At 40.1% G+C, this 22,108-nt stretch overlaps 1 long non-coding RNA gene across 1 annotated transcript; it reads left to right on the top strand.

Annotated features, from left to right (window-relative positions):
- Window positions 1–1,628: 1,628 nt before the first annotated feature.
- Window positions 1,629–21,055, top strand: LOC107201205. Its single transcript, XR_001520092.2, has 3 exons — window positions 1,629–1,732; window positions 20,028–20,202; window positions 21,014–21,055. It is a non-coding gene; the product is annotated as an uncharacterized LOC107201205 (long non-coding RNA).
- Window positions 21,056–22,108: the final 1,053 nt, after the last annotated feature.

Genomic DNA, 22,108 nt, shown 5'->3' with positions numbered 1-22,108 from the left:
CTGAGAAGAAAACTATTTTAGCTTTAGGCTTTCAACCAAGCAAAAAAAGAGTTAAAATTTTATTTCAAACAGCATTTCAATCATTCACTTTTCCAGTATTAATGAATGCCTCCTGCATGTTTCCCCAGATAAGACTGTGATTCACATAGCAGGCATACCCCAGAAACTTAAAAGGTCAAAAAGATGGCAACAAAGCATTCTGTTAATATTACCTAGAATCCACTCTGTTCCTTTGGCTATTTCAGTATCAGTAAATAACTCTCTACGTTTTCTGACCTAAGCAGTTCCATTTGAGAAGCTTCCTGGGCTAGATGCTTCTAAAATGTTACCAAATGATTAAACACAAATCCTCAAGTGAAGAGAGCAGGTTTTATTAAATATCCCAGAGCAGTGCTGTCTGCCCACACTTATGCCCATGTCTGGCTGCTGGCTGATAAACGCCTTGGCTTTAAGATATTACTTATTAGCATGCCTGTATATTTCCACCTCACACAGTCACCCAAGGGTGATTGCTATCTGTTAATTGAATTCCGTGCCAGCAACTGTGTCTTTGTGTGCCTGCCATTATAATTTTGAGGATTGTGACTTCATTTCCTATTTACAAGTTGCAGCGATGAAAAAGTGTATTTATTTATATATAAATAAACTCAACATTTTTGTAGCTATATGGCAGGAGGTGGATGGAAGTCACATGTCAAATGTGTAGGTGTGTCCTGTTTTTTGCCTTCCTTTTTCTCTTTCTTTTTAAAGGCATTTTTCTTTCCACCTGGAACAAAGCTGGTGTGATGGACTATATCTCCAGTGATAGAAGAGAGGGTCAGGGGAACAGAATGAGAGCCTTAAGTTTAGAGCAGAGCAAGCTGAGACTGTAGAATTGCTTGGGTTGGTGCCTTCCAAGCAGTGGACTCTGTGGTGCAGCCTTACTGCAGTAATGATTGGCAGACCTACCATATTTTAATCAAGCATCATTGCCCTCATCAGATTGGTTTATGCAATGCTTTGCCCATTGTTTTAGATGTGAGAATGTGATGCGTACATTGCTTGGCTCTCCCAAGACCACTCTGTGAGACTGAGGTGGGAGGAGGAGGAGAAGGAAGCCAGCAGAAGAGACAGGATCCCAGTGACATTTCAGTGAAGGCCTGTTGGTCTGAATTCTGGCCCTGGATTTTAGCAGCAGGAACCTACCTATGCCTCAGACAGCTTTTGCTGGCCTCCAGAAAGGAGCTAAAGCTTTTGAGAAGACCTTGGTCCTTTTGAGTTTGGACAAGTCTGCTTCAGCAAACAAAAGATACTCCTGTGCCACCAACCACAGTTGGCTGCTTCTGCAGAAAACCTTGGTTTATAATCTCTTTCATAAACACACTGAGATCCACTTCATAATCCCTCTTAGCTTTCTTGGCCCTCAATATGTCTGCAGGAAAGTTGTTCAAAAATCCCAGTCCCTGGAAGATCAGAAGCTGATTTCTCTATTAAAATCCCCAACAAGTGACTAGTAGAAAATTAAATGTAAAAAAGCTTGGAAGGTGTTGTAACCACCTCAGGCTAAGGGTCTGCAGAAAACCAGGGTGATCTCTTTTTGCCCAACCAATTAATGTTTGACAGAAAAAGCAGACAAGCCTACAGCCAAGCAAGGTCTTAGTGCATTGTACGGAGCTGGATTTCTTACTACCCACATTACACTTGTGAGCACACCTGCTGTGAGCACTGCTGCTTCCAAATGTCTCCAAAGAAAGTAAGTGAGTAATGAATTGAAAAATCCTGATCTGTTATGTCAGACACTGGCCAAACACAATTTAGTATGAAATACTAAATAGGAAATAAAAAAGGTTTCTTTTTAATGAAACTCTTTCACACTTCCTGATACTTGTCTACATGAGTCTCCTCCATCACTGTTTTGCTTTACCTTTTTCCATAATCAGAATATAGTGAGACACATGTCAATTAATATGAATAATAAATAATAAATAATAAATTAATATAAATATCCAGGAAGTTACGAAATGCAACTGTACATTAAAAAATGTAATGAACTGAAAATAAAAGGTTTGGGATCAGATTCATTTAATCATGCTGAGAGATCTTTATACAAATGATATTACTGCAGTCCAACTTGTCTTCAGTTTAAGATAACTTCTATTTAGTTTGTTTTTCATTAGGGCATTATCAGTATGCAGGATGCATATTGCTATAAATTAGCTTTAGGAAATCTTGACTGTAGGCAAATGTATACATCATATTTATCACTGATTCAGCTAACATTAAAAAAACTGGCTTCAAGTACCTTTTATCTGAGCTACAAATTCTCTATAAATTGTATTATTTAAAAAATTAAATACAGTTACTGGTTTCAGAGTAATTTCCAAGGACAAATTGTTTGCAGTGTAATAGATGGAACAAAAGTTGCCATTTTTTATTGAGATCACTTAATAATTGTTAAGATTTATTTTGGCTGCTTATAACAAGGGAAAACTTTTTCCACTTAAATTTTTTTTTTTTGCGGGGGGGAGGGTTTTTGTTGTTGTTGTTGTCTTGTTTTAGAGGTTCTTTGTGTGGTTTGTTGGTTTTTTAGGTTGAATGTCATCCTCATAGTGGTTATAAATTCTGTTAAAATTAAGTTTCTGGAATTTTCTTGTTTTCTTAAAATATAGGAAAGCCCTGTGCATGCAGACAGGCTGATAAACACATAACTGTTAAAACCCAAACTTGTTGAAGCCTTCTAATAGTCAAATTGGTCACTCTCAGAATCAACAGGATTGAAATGTTCCAAGGACATTGTAAGGGGATTTGAGAATATTTAACTCATGAATAGCAAATATAAATAATATATGCTCTGAAACAAAAAAAATAAATTAATCAGGCCTACATTGAAATAACCAGCAGTGAGAAGAACTTTCTTCAGATTTTGAATTGCTCACATTTTTTCTGTCAAAAATATCATCACAAACAAAATGTCCTATGAAATATTTCAATTCCAACAAAGCAGCATTTCCTGGTGGAAGATATTCTGGTCAGGAAAACCCTTCAACACAATTACTTCAGGCTGTCTTTGATTATATGAGAACACAGTGCTCTTTCAAATGTCTCAAATGCAAAATTAGTCCTGCTTGGTGTATGGCTCCAGCCAGAGAGGTGAATTAATGCAGGGCGTTCTCTTTCTGCAAGCTCTTGCTGTTGGAGTGGGAAAATCAGAAACATGCTCACTGAGCCAGGTCAGTTGCTTAGGTGACCAAATCCAGGAAAAAGTCCTTGCCTGGGAAACATTATAAATTTGCCTTGGAATGATCCCAAGGCAAATCTGGAGCCTTGGTCAGAGCCTTGGCCTGTGACACAGAGTGGGACACACGCACCCATCGCAGCTGAAGGCAGCTGGGGGACAACCAGAGCATGGCTAGTGAAGGCCACGGTATAAGGCACGTGTGTATAACTGGGGGTTGAAATAGCATTGCACCTTACCTCTGATGCTCCCTAAACTTAAGTGCTTGCCTTTGAAAGGCTAATATTTTTTGCATCTGTTATTTTTGTTGTATAACTGTATATAGTATATAATTACTCATAATACATTACTGCACATGCGACTGTGCAGACAATGTTTAGACATTAAATCTTAGCTCAGTGATTGAATAGAGGGTACAGTAAAAATAAATATCCATGTATTTTGTAAATATTTGCATAATGAGCTATTTAAATGCAAGAGATTCTAACATATGTAAACAATTGGAAATACTCTCTGTGTATAAGTCTAAAGTGGATGTAAAAATATACACAACCTCCTTTAAAATCATATGATTTAGTAGTCAGACATAGCATATTTTTTAAGGCTTTATATATAACTATTGGAGATTGCAAATACCCATTGTATTAAAAACACATTGCTTGGTACAATTAGTCAGTAAACTGTATGACAGAAAGCTCTGGATGACAAGGACAGTGCAGTAAATGGAAATTAGTGACTGTCCAGTTGCAGCGAAAGCTCTTTGTGGTCTGCACACTTAAGATATCCAGAAGGTTACAGGATTAAGTGCAATCAATCCCAGTGCAACAAGTAACAGAGGACACAATTTCCTTCCTGTTAAAAAGCTGTCATGGAACTTCTCCCACAAAACTTTCTGCCGGCTCACTGTGCAGCGGTCTGTGCCATGGGAACTGAGAGACTACCTCCATCTCCACTGCTTGCTTTTCTGGTCTCATCTGAGATTTCTGAACCAGTGTTTAAGATGCCAAAGTGGCACCTAAAAGAGGCCCCACAATCTTAGCCACAGTGTAATGTGACTCAGAACGGTTTTTGCAAAAGAAATGTAGCAGTGGAGGATGGAGGGAACAAAATTACGTTCAAAGTGAAAGGTTTTTTCTGTGTTAATAACCAGCCTGAGCTAGCTGTCAAGGAGAGAAACAATGAGTGTTGTACTTGGTAGCTAGGCTGCCTTCTGACTAATTATTGTTCCTACAGAAAGGACCTGTGCTCTCTTCACTAAGGACCAAGGCAGATCATATCCACAGTCACCCTCTGCACTCACACCTGACTAAAGAAAGTGAGCAGTGGATTGTTGCTACCACCTCCCTCAGGCTTCATGACTCGAAGGGACACTGCTATGAGATCATCCCACCACCTGCAGAGCACTCCATGTCTCTCTGGTGTAGGGGATGAGTAGAACACCCCCTGCTTTGGGAGACACAGCCCTGTTGCCAGGTGGTGCTCCTGCTGCCTCTGCCATGATTCATGGCCAACTTCAGTGGCCTAACAATTCTATTGCAACAATTAAGGCCTGGGAGCTCCTTAACACGATGAACTCCTGGTTCCTGAGCAGTTAATAAATGTTTGAGTCACTGAGGAGCTAATTTAAGATAGTCCACAATAACGGGGTGTGGCAAATAATTGGCAGACTGAAGAAATGGAAGATAATATGAGATGCCTGGGTGTGGGTGTTTATGTGAGGCAAAGGGAGCAGTTTTTGACTCAGAAGCTAAGTTATCTGGGCCAGATTTAAGGCTATGGAAACTTCAGTATGAGTTTTGGGGAGGGAAGAAGTTAATTTCGTTCTGTTCTATGGGACATTTAGCTTCAACATTAAACACATTTTCATTAGTAATGCTCACAGTCCTCAGGCAGCTCTGAATTTTTAAAACCTCCCTTTCAAACTCCTACATTGCATTCCAAAGAGGTTGTGTCCAACTCATGACAAGCCCTGCACAAAAAAAAAAAATATTTTCTGCACAGGCATTCCACATGTCTGGAGGCAGAAAAAAGGGGTTTCTGAAATGCCACACAAAAGAAAGCCATTTGGGTTGTGGGGGAGAGTATCTCAGTGTGCAAACCACAATCACAGTCATATTTCTTACACCTTCCAGCAATCAACCCACAAAGATAACACTCCTCAGAAATGCTTTTCAGAAATTTTCTACTCACCTGGAATAAAGATAACATTTACACTGCTCTTCCTCACTGAGCAACTATTCTTAAAACCAAGATGTGTTCTTGACTAGCCTGTTTCTAAAGGAAACTTGAACAGCTAAAACCCTTACCTTCTGCAGACCAAGGAAAAAGGACAGTGAGTATTCCACTCATTTCTCAGTCTCCACAGTATGAAGCGTTATTATTTTAAAAATTTATAATTAAAATAAAATTTAATTAATATAAGGTAATGTTACAGAGAAATAAATCTCCATTTTCTCCGCCCCCTAAAAAGACTTTGAAATTAAATTTTTCTCTTAGAGGAAAGCATCCCATATCTTCATCACAAATGTGTGAGCAGAAAACACATTTGACAAAGCCTGCATAACAAAAAAATTCCCATTCCATGTATCAGACTCTTTTCCAGTCTTCTCTCTCACTGTCCTTACTTGTATGATAAGTATCTGCCTCAAATGTATGTTCTTTTAAGAGCAAAAGGCTGAGGTAGACTCTGCTTATGTCTGAATGTGTGGAAGATGTGTGTGTCCTAACAAAGGGTGGTTGAAACTCAAAGGCCCTCAGACATCTCCTCCCATCCATGTTCTTCTCATGTACTCCACCCCAGCACTACATTTACAAGCTCTTGCAGGTGTGTAGCTGAACATGTGCACTCACGGTACACTGCACGAGAAAATTAAAAATTCTCAGCAAGCAAAGTCCCTCCCATCCCATAGGCTCCTTCCAAAGCACAGCTCCCCAGAAATATACATGAGGGATTAAGCTACTGCTGTCATTTGCACCTTCACCACCACCACTTGGACTTAAAATCATTCAAGAGACTTTGTTTCTGAGTGGAGCAGTGTTCATCTCCACAGGATGGACACAGAAAATGGACACTGGCATGCCTGAATCTTGGGGAGCTGGCTTCAAGCAAGTATGTGTCTTCATGTTTGTGGAGACAAGTTTAAGACAGGCTAAAAGCAATCAGACACAGCTTTTTGTTCAACAGCTGGGGGCAGACACTTTGCTTGTCGAGCCCGAAGAAGGAAAGGTAGTGCATTTTAGAGGCAAATGATCTGGGTCTGCAATAGCAGCCCTTTATACTCCAGCAATGAAAGGTCTAATTGAGGCTGTATAATTATCTTCTCACGATGTAAAATGCAATGTGCACTCCCTTGGTGGATATCATTGACGAAAAGCCAGTTTGGGAAAAGCTGAGCTACACTGCAGGATCAATTTTATTTCTAATGGTTTTTAACATTTCATCTATACATTTAACAAGCTGAAGAAGGGGGAAATAAATATTATGTTAGTGACTGTGTCATGGAATGAGGCTTTGCTTTTCATTAAAAAAATAAAGGGAAAACAACCATCACCATTTTATGGCTATCATAATTTGCTTCACATATATTTTTTCAATACTAAGGTGTACTAAGATATTTAACTGGTAAATAAAAAACCTATATACTTGTAAAGAGATCTTCAAATCTCCTGGACAAAGACTTGAAGATTGTGGGTTTGTGTTAATTGTCTTGTAATACTTACATGAGTCAATATTAAAAATATAGATACATATATATAGAAACATACAATTATGTCTTTATCTATGCATCACTTCCATATAGCAAAAATGTACTAAAAATATTGATCTCAAACATTATTTTGCATTGCTCTGTTACTTGTTTTATTGATATTAACAATATTTGCTTCCACATAAAGTCTATTTTGCTGATTTTATTACCACATGATGCAAACAGAAATCACAAACCAAGACACAAATTTGGGTTCAGACATCAGTCCTAAATTCCCCCCCTACAGAGCAGTTTAGACTTCATGCTTAAAGAACTAGAAAGATAAAAGCTTAATTGATGCATTTTTTTTTTTATTTTAATATATGGAATGCATTCACCAAGCTGGAGGCGGGAGTAAAACATCTTTTATGTGATAGCATATAATTTGATCTCTTAAATATGAGATATCAATACCATTAATGTGTAAATAAATAAATAAATCAAGAGGAAGTAAAAATCTGACATGCATCGTATCTAGGGGCCTTGGTTTTATTTTGAACCTATAAACCTCGGGTGAGGATCAAGACTTTTCTACGGAGGATTTTACCCTGTGGATGTTTATTTTTCTGCAATGTAATTTGATGCTGCTGTTGGTTTTGGCATCAATACATTAAAAGTTAAATTTATGTCAGCTCAAACAGATCAACTATCAGATGTTGCTATTAACTTTGACATCAAAATCATTAAGAAATTGCCATCATGTAAATTAATTATCAGAATTGTATTGGCATGAATGCATAATGATATTACTCATGGAAATAATTAAAGAAAATGCACAGTGAAAAATGCATTAGAATAATGGCACAAAATGCCATTATTCTGGCTTCTTGACAGCTAAATGCTATTAGTTTTCAGCACAGTGAACTTTAAGGTTAACTGAAAGAGTCAGAGAAGTCCACTGCAGAGCTCAAGCTGCTCTTATTTGTGCCTTTATTTATTCAGTATATGAGACTGAATAAATAAGAGTGAAAAATAACTTATTTTAAACTTGTCAAATAAAGCTTTTTTTATCATTCTAGGAGAGATTACAACAAAACAAACAAACAAACAAAAGAACCTAAATCAAAACAAACACAAAGCAGCAGAATTACTTATAGCACTGTTGTCCAAATATATATGTTTTGTTGCTGCCAATGTCAGGTCTCAAGGGAGGACCTGAGGCACAGCAAAGCTGTTAAAATTTTAGGATTTTTCAGAGCACAGAGGAGTAATAATTAACACAAAACTATTTAGGCTATCACCTTCCACCCCTTACTCAAAATGTCACTATTACTGATCAGTGCTCAGGGAAAGAAAGTTCTGATTTGGGGCATATGTATGTTCTCTTAATTTAATGTGTAGTGGACTGAGTAGTTGGGTTTTGGGACTTTTTTTATCAACAGTAAAATACTGTCCACTCTAATAGAATAAACTAACAAATCAGTGATGCATGCCAGCTTACTCATCAGCAGGCCACATTTTTTTGAAATGTCTCTCTCCATTCCCTCTCAGGTCAATGGAAAAGTTCTTTCTCTCTCAGCCATGGTTTTGTACTTGATCCAGCAATTATATTATAGAAATAATGAAAAAAAGGCAGTAATTTCTGGGCTTCTTGCCTTCCATCTTTATTAGACTAAGCACACCCCACTACCCCCCAACACAGAAATTCACAGTCTAAAAATAAAATTCAGTGTTTTAAGCAAGTAAAGTGTGGAGGAAAGAAGCCTTATTTACCCTGCTATAGACAGTCAATCCTAATGACACCAGGAAAAAAGGACTATTTCCAGAATAAAAGTGGAGAGCTAGGAAACAGGACATCTCTGAGCTGTTTATGGCCCTATCCTTGATCTTCTACATAACTTCAGGCATGAAGTCATATTAAATGACTTGCCTTAATTTCTTCTCTGTTGCCAAAGTGCTAACACAAAGAGAGAACACAAAAAGATGTGGAAAAGAATCCACAGTTAAAATGCCAAAACCCACTCCATAAATAAAAATTAGTCAAGCTACCTAACTGTGCACAAACAAAAAAACCTTACAAAATGTCTCTGAAAATTTGCAGAAGAGTCATTTGTGATCTAATGTACAAAGTCTTCAGCTGGATCTGCCAGCTCAGACTCCTGCATGTCTGAGGAGTCACTTGTAAATCTCTGTTTGGAGCCTCATTGTCACTGCACTCTCTGGTCTTGACATAATGAATCTCAGCTCAGAAACAGGACACAACAGGCAGGCAATCTACATGTTACTGATACCAAAGACTTGGGTGTTGCCTAGATGTCCTGGCAGTTCAGAGCTTATTTTCTCTGGTTTGCTTTGGGGGGATTGGGAGAGACACAGATCAAAATGTCTTAGGGTGGCCAAAGTTTCTGGGAGAAATTTGCATCATAATTAATATGAGGAAAATGGCAAAAGTAATTTTGAAATAATACTTGAGAGCTATTTATGGATATCTGTAAACTTTATAAGTTACCTTGGGGACAGCTAGCTTTTCAGGTATTCTTTGACTTTTTATATTGAAATACAGACATTTTACTTGAAACAGTTTGTTTAATGATGCCCTGAGCCTTTTAATTCTGTTTAACAATCTCAGCTTTGCTTCTTATCCATCAATAGATAGGTCAAACTTGCACCCATAATTTAAAGTTATGTTAGTAAGATCTATGACATGTCTTGCAACTTTTTATTGATAATATGTAATGTATTATAAGTATCATGAGCTTGCAGAGCTGCTGTCACTCAGGGATTTTGTGTATGAGGTATTACATCTCCAAAGCACGCTGCTGCTGTGAAAAAAGGACTTTAAATAAATAGGCTGGCACAATTCTGCCTTCAAAGGGACAGTCTATAAATTCACAAACAAGATTTATTGTGTAATTCAAGCCTGAATCAACACAGGACTTACACTGTGTAACTAAGAAGGGAAACACCATGTGGTAGGGTGTTTATAGTGGGGGCAATGTTGTAGTGCAGAGGTTGTTTTTCAGGCACATCTTTTCTAATTACATTGATTGACACCTCCCACTTACAGTCACATACCCAGACTGAGATTAACTGCAGTAATTGCTACACGATAAATTTATTTAAGGAAAATATTGAGGGTTTATTTAGTGTTTTTTAATGTAATTTAGCAGCTGGGGAAAAAAAAAGATGGCAACAACACCATCATGTGACCTCATTAATTCTCCATGCAACATGTCAAAGCAGCTTCTGCACTACGTCTGTGAGGCCTTGGAGGTACAGTAGCTGCATCTGGATTAGAATGAACATCTGTAAATGTGCTAGCTTACTTATAGTTTATAGCCACATTTACTTGTGTGAGTTTACTATGTCCTACAGATGATATTTTTCACTCCCCTGCTGTTTGTTGATGGCATAAAACCTTCCTGGGAAAGGGCAGACGGTACATTACTTAGGGAGCAATAAAACCCTGCAGAGACAGTCTTTGTGACATAATCTGAACATGTAATTCACTCAAGGACTTGGTTCTTCTCCACTCAAAATTTAGCAATGCAATCTACTAAGAATCAGCTTGCTTTGCTCCTATATATTAAAAATACAGTTAATATATTTTGTACTTTATATTTTATATATAAAAATATATAGTAAAAAATAGTTAAAATTACAAATAATACAGTATACATTTATCCAGTTTATTCCAGTTTTACAGGGGTTAGGACCTGCAAAAATACAATGCCCTCCAAAGAATTAATTCATGTCTGTGTTATGGCACCAGTATTTGTTGATGTTATATGATCAACAGGAGTCCTGGCTCATGTCACCCACTCTCAGAGACGTCCCTGACTTTCAGAGGTCACGATCATGTTACGTCTCATCTTCTCCCATATGAGTGAAGGAAACGTGTTCTCTCCAGCTCCTTTGATCTCTGCCTGCAGAGCTGTTGTTTGACAAGTAAGGGTGCATTAAGAATGTGATCTGCTAACCACACATACAGCAAAATCAAATGCTACACGCTGCAAGCTGGAGTTGTAATTCATCATTCCTCTTAAGACCAGAACAGAAACGCACAGCCTAATGTTTAGGCAGGTGGAAGAAAAAGACACAGAGTGTATCTGACCTTCAGGAATACTTCCTGCAGTTTTAGCTGGGTTAACTGGAAGATTTCTGACCTGGGCTGGTTTGGAGAGCAAAGCTGCAGTTGCTTTCCTAAGAGGAAATATTACAAATTATCATTTGCTACTAACTGAAAAGAAGGGATTATGGACAAGTGTTTGGAGTAGCCCCTTAAGGACTGCAGCTCCTAGGTCCTGCTGCCTGCTCTGTGTCTGAAGTCCTTGAGCAAATCATTTTAACCCTTCTGCACCTGAGACTACAAACCTGCAAAGCAGTCGCTCCCACAGGAGTGCTGAGTCTAAATACATATTTTTAAAGAGCTTTTTGATTTGCAGGCACAGCTCACTCTGAAACAGAAGATATCTTCTGGACAGGCTTGTATGCTGTGAGATAGGAAGGAAAAGAGCTAAAAAACTGAGCAGCCAGCAAAGTCAATAGTGTCTGTAGTGCTGGGACTCCTACAATTGGTTTGTTCTTTCAATTAACCTCTCCAAACACACAAAAGGTGTCTCACATCCTCACTGCTCTTTCTGTGCTCGTGTTGTCCCAATGTGACCAGTGATCTCAAATGAGAGCCTGACTACCTCAAGGTGACACAGACAGCCCCACAGTGAGAGCCTAACATCACCTTAGCATGTTTTGTGTGAAAAAGGGATGGAAGCAGCCTGTGGGCTCTTAGAAGATACTGCTGGGACCTCATGCTGCTTTCTTTACTATGATATTTTTCTATCCAAACCTACTTTTTCTTCTCAGTTCATATTGCGTGAGTGCTACCCTATTCAAGCAGATTTTGAAGAAGTATACTTGAAGTGCTGAGCTTGGCTGTGCTGCAGAGCAAGTGAGCCAAAGCCCTCTAGCCCCTCTCATTTCCCCCTCACACCACAGCATGAAAGTGGGTTAGCAGGCCTCCTAAAACGGTGGCTTCATCCATCTCACAGCTCCTCTCACCTAAGCCACTGTGCTTGCTTAGTCCTTCACCTCAGTCCTCCTCAGCCTGATTTCAACGCAGGAGCAACATATGCCATGTGAATCCAGGAGGGCCTGGCTGCCTGGCCATGCTGAAGAGATGGGATGGTATGGAATGGACAAAAGCAGGGTACCCAGGCAACAAAGGTCACCTCATTTTAGACAGAAGGATTCTGATTTACACAACCAGAGACAAAAGCATAATCAAGCCTGTTCTGATTAATTGTGGTAAAATGGCAAGGAGCTATCAGTGCAGCAGCCAGGAAAGCTTAAAACTAAATAAAACCTGCAGGAGGGGAAGAGAAGATGAGCCTTCAAAAACACTTTTCTGAAGTGAAACAGGAATTTAGGGAAGGTTTTCTCTTCTCGCTCTTCTCTCCACTCTCCCAGTCTGTGCAGTGAAATGGGAGTTCCTGCCTTCCCTCTCAGATAGAGGTGCCACTCACATCCTTGGGAGGAACAGCTGGGACCATCCTGCTATCACCTCCCTGCGCTTCCTCACCACTTTAAAATTAGCATGGCTGTGATCAGGCAGCAGCAGCAGAAATGCTCACCCACTGCTTGCCGCTGCGTTCAGAGCTGATCTCTAAAGCATCACCTGCCTCCAGGAGCTGGGGAGTTTGCAACACCCCGTGTCTCCAGCAGCTCAGGGCTGGGACTTACTGTGTGAGCAGAAGGCTTTCACCCACCAGAGAGCTCCTGCTGCTGCTGGCACCGCCTCACGTCTGCCAGGGCTGGCTCCACACTCGGCGTGGAGCAGCCAGGGAGGCAGAAGTGACTCTACAGTCATAAATAGCAGAGACGGTCTGAGCTGAGGAAGATGATTCAATGAGATATTTTGGATGTGTTTTCACAAAGGCAGCAAGACTATCTAGAGAAGTTATTTTTAGTGGGTTGAGTCCCATGATATTCATTAGTAGGCACACACACTGCCAGTGCAGGAAACATGTAGAGTAAAACCGCCCTGAGGTGCATCCAGACTAGGTGGTAAGTGCGAGGCAAAGAGCTTCCTTTAAATTCTGAGCTCCGGAAACATCACGAAGCAGATTTCACAAAGAGACCTCAGCAACACAAGTCCATTCAGTCCATCCTGGCTCATCCTGATAAATGCTTCGTTTCTGGTTTAACAGCAAATTGAAATTGATTAAGCCAGCATCGATATTGTCCTACAAGGTACAAAGGAGCTAAACTCATTTGGGATAAATCCCAAGAAAGAGCAACACTCATGCACGCAAACACATACACCATTTAAAACAGATTCATCTGGGATGCATTAAACCTGAAAAACATTCATTAGGACTGGAAAAGGAAACACTATTAATCAGCTCTAGGCTTCTTCTTACTCAGTGGAAGAAAACTTCAGTCAGATAATTTTTTAAACACACATAGACATTTAAAATTCTCATTGGAAGAATTAGCCAGCTAACTTGCCATAAATATGAGGAGGTGGGAAAAGAAGCAAATGAAAGGGGTTGGGGGCCAGATTATTTTTATTTTTTAATTTGCATTCAACAGGAGAAAGATTTATGCATGAGATGCAAATTGCTATGCGTTATTTACACATCTGAAGAAAAACAAATCTTGAATGTAAATGCTTAGAGGGCATATTTTTAAATATGAAAGTGGTAACATTATTATAATGTTTATAACTCCCACACTGTTTAAAGGAGATTAAATTGGGGAAAAATGAGCCCTTTTATTTAAATTATAGAGCCCTCACTAAATATTAGGGCAGAAATCAAATACAAACATCTGTGTGTTTCCATTCTTGAGAGTCTTTTAGAGCAGTTTGTTCACCTTGCAGTTGGTCCAATCCAGATTATCCCAGTGGGTTAGCAACTGGAGAGGCCAACAGCCAACTACAGTATTGCTGTTTCCATCATGAAATACTATGCATGTCTTTGGACAATTAAGAAACAGAAGTATCATTTAAAAACAAGTCCAGTCCATATGCAGTCCAGATTGGGTAGTAGGATATATACGACCTGTAGCTGAATACTCCTTAGAATGAGGTGAATAGCACTGAAGTCTGCAATGGATGGACAAACAAAGTTAAAAATCAGGAAGAAAACAACAAGAATGAGAAAAAGATGAGATAGGAGCAAGTGGTGGCACCTAGAAGACACAGCATTGCTTAGCTGATCCATATCACCGTACTCTGCATTTCCCAGTTCTCTTTGGAAAATTTAAAGGTCTTCTATTGTACCAGCACTGCTCAGTCTTTCATGTACTCATTTCTGGAGGCAGAAAGTTATTATGTATGTTTTTAGCAAGAGAAAATCAAGGTAATACGACCTGAGTTATCAAATCCATGTGTGCTTAACTTGTGTCAGCTTCTAAAACCTTTGATTGTCTGCACCGCAGACTCATTAAAAAGCAAAAAGATTTGTGAGCCTTCATGTCCTTGCCACTTTTGAAAAAGTGACTCGCAATGCTGCCAGTCTGAGGGGCTCAAAAGTTGTGAGACTAGACTGCATAAGCTGAAAAATAACTATGGAATTAGCACTTTAGCTTGCTTTTTGACTTTGTGAGAGCTGGATGGAGGTTGTACTTTTCCTTCAGCTGCCCTGTGTGAGTCACCTTTCCTTCATCAGAGCACATCTCACCAGAGGCATGCTAGCGTAAGACCTGAGTACACTGGAACAGGAGTCCTTGCTAACACAGAGCTGCCCACAGCAGTCTGTGTATACTCTCAGGTATCTCTGCCCACCACAGAAAGAAATCAGTGCAAGTCTAGACTGCGTCCTGCAAGAGAAGGAGCCTTGCAAGCACACGTCTTGCAAACTGAACCAAAACTTCCATACAGAACACCAAACATTTAGAAGAGGGCTTGGAACAGGAATGGGGGACATTCCCTATCCTATTTCCTATTAAATCAGGCAAAGGAATTACTAGTGTGATAAAGAGTGGTCAAAATGAAAGGAAACCAAATCATTAGTCATGACCACTCACTTTCTGAATGTCAGTGCATAAACACATTAAAACCAAGTGAGAAAGCACCCACATTTGCAGCCAAAGATGTGGAGGAGGGTTTTGTGGTTGTGGTTTTTATGGCTATCCACATGGCTAATTCACATCATGTTTTTGTTGATCTTTTAATATTTATGTCCAGATGCCACTATAAGCTTCCACATGTTTTTGCACAGACTTCAAAAATGGTTTCATAGCAATTACTGAAAGAAAGTCTGAGGCATTTTCAAAGGCATGAGAACAAAAAAAAGACAAAAGTTGCTTTTGTTGCTAAAAGATTTAATTTTTCTCTTTTTCTTTTCTAATTTTTATTTTATTATTGCTATTATCTCTTATTGTTATTTTTATTATTTCTTTATAGACCATTTTTTAACCTACTAATCAAGAGCAGAACCCAATCCATCTACTCTGACTGTCCTGTTTAGATGCTGACCCTGAAAATTTTAGGTTTCTGTTGTTAGATGACTGCTACATTTTCTAGCAAGAAAATTAATTATTTCTGCAAATAATTAAATATCTTCATAGGAGAGGATGATCTATCCATATAACTTAATCATCAATTCAGTCTTCACTCTACTCCTGAGGCTTAAGCCACAAATATTCGTCTGCAAAAGAGAAAAGACTGAAGGAGCAGCAGCTAGTGTGTGCCTGATGGCCTTTTGGGTTCAGTCCTGAAGCAGTGGGCTCTGCCTTCCCACCTGGCATCAGAGCATGGTCCTTCAGGAAGCGTCACAGGTACCCCTGGGGAAGGAGGTGGAAGTGAGCTGCCTGTCCATCACTGTTTTCACTGCCCCACAGCTCTGGCTCACAGGAAGACCTTGTTGCCCCAGAGCATCTGCCTCCAAGAGTAGATATGCAACTATAATGGAGCCATCATAGTGCAGTCAGGATAATTAGGAAGTTATCTAACACTTGTAAATGTCTGCAGGGTAAGGACCCCTAGGAAGTCAATGCTGGACCACAGACAGGGATTCTAGATGAGATGCAGACTCTGTGGGTGGTACTTTAGTGGGCTTCAACTCTTCAAGTTATGTGTTATGGCAACTATAAAGCAACCTCATGCTTCCCTGTGTTTCTGTATTGTGTTAGGTAAAAAACCCCAAACACCTGAAAGAAAATGTAATCCCAGTGCCAAGTGTGGAGGAAAAGAAACAAAACCTACCTTAGTGCTGGTAATTACAACATGTGCTAGAACAACAGAATGAAAAAAGACCTGTTTTCCTCTAGAGTGAGAAGATATCACAGGAGGTCATTTGTTTAGCATTGATGCTCAAAGTGCCAGTCCAGCTGCCAAGTTCAGTGGCTTCTGTGAGAGAAAACAGGCGGTCTTGTTCTTTATGTGCTCAGTGTTCACTGCAGTACATATTTTGGTCCCAAGAACAGTCAATGAAAGTTTTGCCAGTGAGTTCAATGGGGCAAAGATTTTTCCTTTGGCCAGCAGCAGCAACAGCTTCAGCCAACCACCCTGGGCTTTTGAGCTGGTGTGTCCCTGGATTTGTCCACAAAGCTCCACAGAGACAGAGGTGGGTGGCAAACACATCTGCATGAGTTATATTTGTATTTAGTCAGCTACAAGTGAAATTACACTGTAATGTACTTAGGGAAGGATTTTTCACTGAGAAACAATATTAAAGTGCGAGAGTGTTTGTCAATATTTTCTGTTAATTGACTAAGGATTGGAAGCATACATCTACAGCAGTGTGAAGATAACCAACCACTCTAAACTGGCTTAGATAGCAGAAGAAATACATCTGCAGCAGCATTATTTCAAACTTACACTCAGAACTAGCTCAGGCATCTCCCTCAGCTACCTTGTAACCTGCAGTATATTGTAATGCTATGACTTGGTGAGAAATTTCAGAGAGCAAACAGCTGGGAAACCATAAGATAAATTTAAAGTTATTTTTCAGAAAAATATATCAGAACTTGCTATAGAAATTATCTCCTATGCATATCTTTCCTAGTCTCAGCTCACCTCTTTAGCTCAAAAATTATGATAAAAAGAAAAAGGATTAATCTGATTAGCATCAGGAAATCCATGCAGACATTATTCAGCACTGAATAATGAATCAAATATCTTCTTAAGTCCATAAAACACAAAGACCTCTAAATGCAGTCTGTGACCTTTAAAAAGCAAAACAAAACTAAACCACATCTGAGAACTGTGGGTCAGGTGTTCAGCTGTTGAGAAAAACTGTGGTTTCCCTGAGTCCAGCAAAGCAAAGTTCCCACACATCAACCACAAAAAGCTGTAATGAGTTGCACCAGTAATAATATTCACTGAAATAAAGGGAGCTCCTCACAAGCTTTCCTGGAACTGGTGATTCTCAGGAAATTCAGGTGTCTTACCTAAATGATCTACCCCCAAAATTTATGGACTTCATCTTAAAAACACAGCCAGCCTTGGAAGCTGCACTCACTGTAGCTATTGCCAACACTGACTGAAACTACATTTTATGATTCTCAACAGCAGAACCACCTAATCACCTTTTGTTGTTTGGCATTTGCTAATGATTTGTTCAGAGTGAAGAGAACATTTTTTTCCCATAGCACTGGCTTGAAACATTTTTGTCTCTGTTTATCAAAATTATTTTTTTATCTTCCCTTGTAACATCAGGCTTTGATCACTGTCAGGGACTGATTAATGAGCAAGATGGACATGAGATGTCCTCTGGGAAGGCAATTCTTATGATTCATTTACAGTGGTGACATCTGTTTGCATCCTACGTTAAGGGCCCATTTCATCATACAGTAGTGGCTAAGAGGCATGTCCCTGGAAATCTGTATTTGTCATATGAGAAGCAAGACAAAACTTTACCTAGTCAGACTGCCAAGGGAAGTGATAGAGTTTAATTGTGAACAGAGTGGTACAGCTGGGTTGACAGTTGGACTAGAAGATCTTAAAGGTCTTTTCAAACTTTGACAAATCTATGGTTCTATTTATGACTACTCTGTCTGCTTAGGTCTTGCCCAGTGCTCCCAAGTTATCATGGTAAGCAGTTTGAGCAAGGCTCAAAAGGAAGGCCATATGCACATGCTGAAAGTGTAAAAACTCATGTGAGTGGTTCTTTTAGTAAAGTTTCTTTGTTTTATAGTGTTTCTGATAACAAACTGTGTTTAGCGATGAAAAAAGTTTCACTATAACATCAGTTACCACAGCATTAAAATTACTAAAGCTCCTTTAAATAAAGGACACCAAGGAGGTGTGGGCTCATCTGTAGCTGTGCACCAAAATTATCCCAGTTCTTCCCCCACTTTGCCACTTCTAGTCAGGCAGGAGGTCATAAAAGAGGCCAAGGCATACATGGTCTGGGAGGATAAAGCTGCCTGGAGAGTCATATGAAGAAGGGAACCAAATCTCTAGGCTGCAGTTGATAGTCATGTCTCTCTCTTTTAATCAGGAGTCTGTTCTGGCTGTATCACAGCATCAGGGACTTTATTCTGTGCCATGACCCCCAGTAGTCTTTCACCCATGTAAAGCCCTGGCATCACAGCTCCGGAGAGGGACCACAGCAGGGTCCTGTGTACACACTGGAGGTGTAGCCCAGGGTATGGCAGGTCGAGGGAGAAAGGACTGCAGCCCTCTGTTGCAGCCCTGAATGGTTTATCTCATATTTTCTTACAGGTCCAAAAAGGCATTTTAAAACTTTCAAACAGAGAGAGAAAATAAAAAAGTAATAAAAAATAACTCTAATTGCAAATAGTGGCATAAAACCTGTGCTGTTCAGTCAGCCTTTTTCTACCAGGTAGCAGCTTAACTGGCTGTTTTTAAAAACTATTGCCTTTCCTTGTTAGATTCAATATCTGTCACATGATTAATGTGCTGGTGTCTTATTAACTGCTGTGTTGGAGGAGCTTCTGTACTCACCACCACCCCCCTTCTCTCACCCCTTTTGTAAAATCCTCAGTGCAATCCAGCTGCTCTGACCGGAGGGTACTGCACCTTCCGACAAAACATCATAAAGAGCAAAGAATTACCATTTCCGAGTAATCCATCCCATAAATCAACCCGCACATTTTGTTCTGAGGATGGTGAGGGACTCTGAGTTCTCCCTGTATTCACATTCACATGGCAGTCTGTCTTCAGAAAGAAGAATAGGAAAAGGAAGGGGTGGGGGAGAAATCAGAAATGGCTAAATCATTCCAGCATCTGATTGATCCTATCTAGACCTCCCTGGCTGCAGCAATAATTTGAGACGGTTGAAAATTGCCACCTTATCTGATTGGTGGTCTTACCAGCTGCTATTTTATCAGGGCCCAGCTGGATGAGGAAAGCAGGACGTGGCACGACCTTGGTATCTCAGCGCCTGACCTCAATATCTAATCAGTTGGATGTCTCGCTGAGGCTGCCTTGGGATGCTGTGCATGTCCCCTCTGGCACCAATTCGCTTAAAAGACGTTTGCTTCACACTGGTGTTAGCCCCCAGCACACACACACAGAGCACATCCCAGCACATCACTGCCCTACTCTATGATGCTGCAGCACCTGAGGTTTAAGATGCTGTTCTGTAAAGCTTTGGCAGCCTTCCGCCCAAAAAAGCTTGGCTTGCAGGACTGCACACAGTCAGCAACGAATCAGAATCCTGCTAGCACGGCAGCCAAGGCACAGCAAACCCTCCACACTCATTTCATTGGCTTTCTGTGAGCTGTACAGGAACATCCATCAGCACTGGGAATGTTACCAGTAGAGTGGCACACCACACACACTGCCACATCCACTGTAACAGGGGGAAACTTAGTCTTGCTTCTGACTGGAAGGTGAAGGGAAAGGTTTCTACCCTAGCTCTAATAGCCATTAGCTGCATACCTGGGGAAAGCATTCCACCTCTCGGTGTTCAGACAAAGACAGAATTTCACTTGTAAGAAATCCATCAAGGCAAGGTTATAGGGTCTGTTTGCCCCAGGGCTTCCCCTCAGTGCTGAAGAGGAGAAATTCCCCTTCCATTCCGTTGGTGGGACAGGGTGTCTGCACAGTACCTGTGATCCTCTACCCAAAGGAACAGTAAGTGCAACCATATCCAGACCTTCACCATCTCTTCTCTTCCTTTTCTCCTTTACTTTTCTCCTTGCTGTGGCTGCAGGAGAGTCTCCACCCTGACAAGATCCTGCAGGAAGATATATCCTTTGGGGCAGGTCCCTGGGACACAGTCACCTCCTGTCCTGGCTTCTTGATCTTCCACAGTGGTGGATTCTGCTTGAGGAATTGCCTCTCAAAACAGCAGCCATTGCTCTCTGCTGCCCTGTTCAACAGGCATGGTATGAACAGCATGTTGGGGGAAAAAATCTGGGCTTGACCCACCTGAGGTATCATAGACCAACAAGGGAAAAGGTTGCAAAACGTGAAACCTGGAGCACAGAGTAATTAACCATCCAAGGAAGATCACAGTGCTCTAGCATGGAATTTCTAAAAAGGAAGATTTAAAGTTTCTCCTTCAATTTATGGCTTTTAATTCTTTTATATGTGTACATTTATTAAACAAATTTTTTAAAAGGCTAAAAATAAGATCAAAGATTTTGATTCTCCTAAGCCTTTAGTATGACCTTAATTTATTTTCTTTTTCCTGGAAATTACTATGGGTTTCTTTGTTCCTGTTCCATTTAACAGGATTTAATGTAGAATTTATCATAAAACAGCGACTTCCTTCCCAATTAGCTCCATCCATCACCTCTGCTAGCAGGAGTCTTGGACATGCTCTTTTCACACCAGTACCATGCACAGACCCTGGTGTTTCTGCACACAGGAAGTACAGGGCAAAGATATCTGTTTTATACCAAAAGAAGTCTCTCATAAGGTCTTGCTCTGGGGGTAAATATTCCTGTGCAGTGAATAGGGATTATAGCAGGGGAATCCATGGGGATTATAGCAGGGAAGTCCATCAGGCAAAATAATGGAACAGTGTATTCTTCGGCCACATCATGGTTTGCTGTTGCTGTTCCAAAGTGCCAGAACATTGAAATCCATTATGTCCGTAGCAACCTTGGAATTTAAAGTTCAGAGACCTATGTAAGTCTTTGCAGGAGGTACAAAGTATGTTTTTAATAATGCTGTAATTTTCTCCCTTGTCAGAGGAAGAAGAAAGAAGAAGAAGATGAAGAAGAAGACGAAGAAGAAGACCAAGTAGAAGACAAAGAAGAAGATGAAGAAGAAGATGATGATGATGATAAGAACTTTGTATATATTTTTGTTCCATGTGGGCTTTAGTTACACTGTAGCAGAGCAGAGTCATAGGGCTTGCCATCTCCTAAAGCCAGATTTAAATACCTTTAAGGTAGAGCAGTTGCAAAATAACCATTACTTTATTTTGACAAATGAAGAATATTTAGTGTGTTTGGAGTCTGACTGTTTACTAAAAAAAGCAGAGAGTGACAATACTTGTGTCTGGCAATAGCAACCTTATCAAGCAGGGCTGCCCTGTCCCCCGACTGCACACAGACCACAACCCTGGACAGCATTCCGGTGCTCATGAGGACACTGCAGCAAATTCCAGTCCAAATAAAGCTACAGAACAGATAAGCAATTTCACCTCAACACACACAGATGCATATGCACAAAAACGTCCCCATATCAGGACCTAGATAATAAACACGAGGATGCAGCCAAGTGCATCTTGATTGACAATACATAACAGATTGCCTTAGTTTATTCTTCAGGAGAAGCAAAACATACAATTAAATAAAACTTGTTATTAAAAGCAACCTCCCCCCCCCCCCCCCCCCCCCTGAAAATAGATGTCAAACTCTGACTAGATAAATGTGGTATTTCAGGTGGAAAATTGAATGGACTTAACAGGAGTAATATGAACAGTTGGTCCTGGAAGAGCTTATAGACTGTAAATATTGCTCACTGCTGATGCTAACACAATGATGAATGTATCAAAATATTAGTTTCAAAAGACTGCTGGAATAGATTTGCAATGTTGTGGAAAGCGTGAAGGGAGGTAGCTGTCCTTCCCGTGGCTTTATATTAATCTGGGTATTGGCTGATAGCAGGGGCCATGAGCACTATAATTAGATTTTGGAAATGTATATAGGGAGGAGGAAATGGAATAATTAAGGTAAGCTATCAGATGCCTGTCCTCATCCTTTTTAAACAAGCCAGAAATATACCCTGCACTCATTCAGCATGCAACCTTCAAGGGGAAAGGTGTCAGACACTGTAATT

This window comes from Parus major, chromosome 3 (assembly GCF_001522545.3).
Source record: "Parus major isolate Abel chromosome 3, Parus_major1.1, whole genome shotgun sequence".
NCBI classification, from domain to species: Eukaryota; Metazoa; Chordata; class Aves; order Passeriformes; family Paridae; genus Parus; species Parus major.
This window is presented reverse-complemented; position numbering and strand designations above follow the sequence as displayed.